The sequence below is a fragment of the Stegostoma tigrinum genome, unplaced genomic scaffold, assembly GCF_030684315.1.
Source record: "Stegostoma tigrinum isolate sSteTig4 unplaced genomic scaffold, sSteTig4.hap1 scaffold_745, whole genome shotgun sequence".
Lineage (NCBI taxonomy): Eukaryota > Metazoa > Chordata > Chondrichthyes > Orectolobiformes > Stegostomatidae > Stegostoma > Stegostoma tigrinum.
Window position 1 is genome coordinate 15,001 of NW_026728690.1, and position 5,000 is coordinate 20,000.

Consider the following 5,000-nt stretch of genomic DNA (forward strand, 5'->3'; position numbering starts at 1 on the left):
TGGAGCTGCCCTTGTGCACGATCAAGGAGGGGTATTATCCGCCACGGGGGCTTAATTTTCGCCTAAGGGGAGCGATTTGGAGGCCGTGGCCGGGTGAGGCGCGCCTCTCGAAGGGGAGGGATTTGAATTTCGGCTGCATTGAGGGTAGCTGCCCCGCTGTGGTGGTTTTTCGGAGCCTGAGCCCGAGCGGGGCGTCGGTTCCCGAGGTGGGCAGGAGTCGCTGTGCCCGTGAGGCTGCCTGGCCGAGTCGGAGTGCTGTGGGACGGCGGGGAGCGGGTTTTCCCGGGCGAGGGGCCGATCCCGAGGAAGGGGAGCGGTTCCGAGGCCGTGGCCGGGTGAGGCGCGCCTCTCGAAGGGGAGGAATTTGAATTTCGGCTGCATTGAGGGTAGCTGCCCCGCTGTGGTGGTTTTTCGGAGCCTGAGCCCGAGCGGGGCGTCGGTTCCCGAGGTGGGCAGGAGTCGCTGTGCCCGTGAGGCTGCCTGGCCGAGTCGGAGTGCTGTGGGACGGCGGGGAGCGGGTTTTCCCTGGCGAGGGGGCGACCCCGAGGAACTCGGCCGGCGGGGAGGCGTTCCGGCCCGGGCGAGGGGCGCGGACCCGACCGGAGACGTCCAAAACCTTGAAAGGGGTAAGCGGGAAAAGGTCAGCAAAGTGCCCGAAGCAGTAAGGCGAAAAAGCCGTCGGAACCTCCGAAAATGTCCAAAAGCGTGAAATCAGTAACCAGGAAAATGCATAAAAATGGCCAAAAGTGTGAAATCAGTAAGCAGGAAAAGTCGGGAAAAGTGTCTAAAAATGCTTGGAAATCTGAGGAAAATGCCCGAAAATGAGGCCCCTCGGTCGGGAGGAGGAAGTCGAAAATCCCCGTGCCCGACGAGGGAAGTCAGTAACCAGAAGGAAAAACTTAGAAAAAAATTCTAAGTGTCAAAAAAAATTCTAAGTGTCAAAAAGAATTCTAAGTGTCAAAAAAATTCTAAGTGTCAAAAAAATAATAAGTGTCAAAAAAAATTCTAAGTGTCAAAAAGAATTCTAAGTGTCAAAAAAAATTCTAAGTGTCAAAAAAAATTCTAAGTGTCAAAAAAAATTCTAAGTGTCAAAAAAAATTCTAAGTGTCAAAAAAAATTCTAAGTGTCAAAAAAAATTCTAAGTGTCAAAAAAATTCTAAGTGTCAAAAAAAATTCTAAGTGTCAAAAAAAATTCTAAGTGTCAAAAAAAATTCTAAGTGTCAAAAAAATTCTAAGTGTCAAAAAAAATTCTAAGTGTCAAAAAAAATTCTAAGTGTCAAAAAAAATTCTAAGTGTCAAAAAAAATTCTAAGTGTCAAAAAAAATTCTAAGTGTCAGAAAGGGAAATGAGTAACCAAGAAGAGAAATGAGTAACCAAGAAATCAGTAACCAACAGGAGAAATGAGTAACCAACGGGAGAAATGAGTAACCAACGGGAGAAATGAGTAACCAACGGGAGAAGTCAGTAACCAACGGGAGAAATCAGTAACCAAAGGGAGAAGTCAGTAACCAACGGGAGAAATCAGTAACCAACAAGAGAAATGAGTAACCAACGGGAGAAATCAGTAACCAAAGGGAGAAGTCAGTAACCAACGGGAGAAATCAGTAACCAAGCTTATTTTTGGTTGGTTACTGACTTCTCCGTTCAACTTGGAGCTGCCCTTGTGCACGATCAAGGAGGGGTATTATCCGCCACGGGGGCTTAATTTTCGCCTAAGGGGAGCGATTTGGAGGCCGTGGCCGGGTGAGGCGCGCCTCTCGAAGGGGAGGAATTTGAATTTCGGCTGCATTGAGGGTAGCTGCCCCGCTGTGGTGGTTTTTCGGAGCCTGAGCCCGAGCGGGGCGTCGGTTCCCGAGGTGGGCAGGAGTCGCTGTGCCCGTGAGGCTGCCTGGCCGAGTCGGAGTGCTGTGGGACGGCGGGGAGCGGGTTTTCCCGGGCGAGGGGCCGATCCCGAGGAAGGGGAGCGGTTCCGAGGCCGTGGCCGGGTGAGGCGCGCCTTTCGGAGGGGAGGAATTTGAATTTCGGCTGCATTGAGGGTAGCTGCCCGCTGTTGTGGGTTTTTGGAGCCTGAGCCCGAGCGGGGCGTCGGTTCCCGAGGTGGGCAGGAGTCGCTGTGCCCGTGAGGCTGCCTGGCCGAGTCGGAGTGCTGTGGGACGGCGGGGAGCGGGTTTTCCCGGGCGAGGGGCCGATCCCGAGGAAGGGGAGCAGTTCCGAGGCCGTGGCCGGGTGAGGCGCGCCTTTCGGAGGGGAGGAGTTTGAATTTCGGCTGCATTGAGGGTAGCTGCCCCGCTGTGGTGGTTTTTCGGAGCCTGAGCCCGAGCGGGGCGTCGGTTCCCGAGGTGGGCAGGAGTCGCTGTGCCCGTGAGGCTGCCTGGCCGAGTCGGAGTGCTGTGGGACGGCGGGGAGCGGTTTTTCCCGGGCGAGGGGGCGACCCCGAGGAACTCGGCCGGCGGGGAGGCGTTCCGGCCCGGGCGAGGGGCGCGGACCCGACCGGAGACGTCCAAAACCTTGAAAGGGGTAAGCGGGAAAAGGTCAGCAAAGTGCCCGAAGCAGTAAGGCGAAAAAGCCGTCGGAACCTCCGAAAATGAGTAAAAGCCCGGAAGGAGTAAGGTGGAGAAGTCAGCAAAGTGCCCGAAATGTCCGAAGCAGTAAGGCGAAAAAGCCGTCGGAACCTCCGAAAATGAGTAAAAGCCCGGAAGGAGTAAGCGGGAAAAGTCAGCCAAGTGCCCGAAATGTCCGAAGCAGTAAGGCGAAAAAGCCGTCAGAACCTCCGAAAATGAGTAAAAGCCCGGAAGGAGTAAGCGGGAAAAGTCAGCCAAGTGCCCGAAATGTCCGAAGCAGTAAGGCGAAAAAGCCGTCAGAACCTCCGAAAATGAGTAAAAGCCCGGAAGGAGTAAGCGGGAAAAGTCAGCCAAGTGCCCGAAATGTCCGAAGCAGTAAGGCGAAAAAGCCGTCAGAACCTCCGAAAATGAGTAAAAGCCCGGAAGGAGTAAGCGGGAAAAGTCAGCCAAGTGCCCGAAATGTCCGAAGCAGTAAGGCGAAAAAGCCGTCAGAACCTCCGAAAATGTCCAAAAGCGTGAAATCAGTAACCAGGAAAATGCTTAAAAATGGCCAAAAGTGTGAAATCAGTAAGCAGGAAAAGTCGGGAAAATGCATAAAAATGGCCAAAAGTGTGAAATCAGTAAGCAGGAAAAGTCGGGAAAATGCATAAAAATGGCCAAAAGTGTGAAATCAGTAAGCAGGAAAAGTCGGGAAAAGTGTCTAAAAATGCTTGGAAATCTGAGGAAAATGCCCGAAAATGAGGCCCCTCGGTCGGGAGGAGGAAGTCGAAAATCCCCGTGCCCGACGAGGGAAGTCAGTAACCAGAAGGAAAAACTTAGAAAAAAATTCTAAGTGTCAAAAAAAATTCTAAGTGTCAAAAAAATTCTAAGTGTCAAAAAAAATTCTAAGTGTCAAAAAAAATTCTAAGTGTCAAAAAAAATTCTAAGTGTCAAAAAAATTCTAAGTGTCAAAAAAAATTCTAAGTGTCAAAAAAATTCTAAGTGTCAAAAAAATTCTAAGTGTCAAAAAAAATTCTAAGTGTCAAAAAAAATTCTAAGTGTCAAAAAAAATTCTAAGTGTCAAAAAAATTCTAAGTGTCAAAAAAAATTCTAAGTGTCAAAAAAAATTCTAAGTGTCAGCGGAGGAAAGTCGGTGGGGAAGGGGAAAAATCCGAAAATCCACGCCGGGTTGGAGTTCCAGGGCCCCGCTGGAGGGGTGGGAATTCGCCCCGGCGCCTTGCCCCGTTGCAATAAAGTGTCCGCAGCCCGAAAACTTTAACTTTGAAAAATCACGGAAGTCGGCAAGGGGGACGATCCGAGTACCGTTTGCGGGCTTTCGGTGCCTCATCGTCGGACTGAAATTTCAAATTCGCCCCCAAAGTGCAACTCGTCATTTTCGGCCGGGGGGGTTGGCGGGGTACCCGGAGATTTTCGGGAACACGTTTTTTAGAACAAAATGGCGGCTCGGGACCACTTTGAGACGGGCCCGAGGAACGGTTCCAAAGACGGTGGGCGGCAATTTGGAACTCGTGTGCATGCCAAAGAGCTCTCGGAGGTCGGATTTTGAACACTTTGTCGAATTTTGAACACTTTGTCGAATTTTGAACACTTTGTCGAATTTTGAACACTTTGTCGAATTTCGAACACTTTGTCGAATTTTGAACACTTTGTCGAACATGCGAACACTTTGTCGAACTTTTGAACGCTAACAGTCGAACTTTTGAACGCTAATAGTCGAACTTTCGAACGCTTTGTCGAATTGTGAACATGTTGGCCGTGACATTCGACACTCGGGCGATTAAACACTCGATAATCCGCCCATTTTAAGTTCGACACTCGGGCGATTAAACACTCGATAATCCGCCCATTTTAAGTTCGACACTCGGGCGATTAAACACTCGATAATCCGCCCATTTTAAGTTCGACACACCTGGGCGATTAACACTCGATACTCTGAGCCCATGGTAAGTTCGACAGTCTGGCGATTTTTGTGTTCGATACTCTGAGCTGAATTAAGTTCGACAGTCTGGCGATTTTTGTGTTCGATACTCTGAGCTGAATTAAGTTCGACAGTCTGGCGATTTTTGTGTTCGATACTCAGTGCTGCTTTTAACTTCGACACTCTGGTGGCGATTTGTGTTCCTCGACACTTTGGCGGTTGTGTTCGACATAGTCTTGGCGACTTCCTACCAGACCTTCCGATCTCTTCGCGCCAGTTCTAACTGTCCAAGGCCTCCGGGCCCGAAACGTCGGAGGGCGGGCAAAGGCGGCGCAGCCCGGGGCCGTCGACCCGGAAACGGCCGTCCCCCCTCCGCGGGTAACCTCGTCCTGGCAGGCCAGGCAGGCTCGAGAGCCCGGTTCCCCCGGGAGTAGCACGGAAGGTAGCGGGCTGTCCCTTCGCCTGTGCTAGCCCGGAACAGTCGGCCGGTGTGTGCAGAGAGGGGGGGCCCAGGCGTGCGC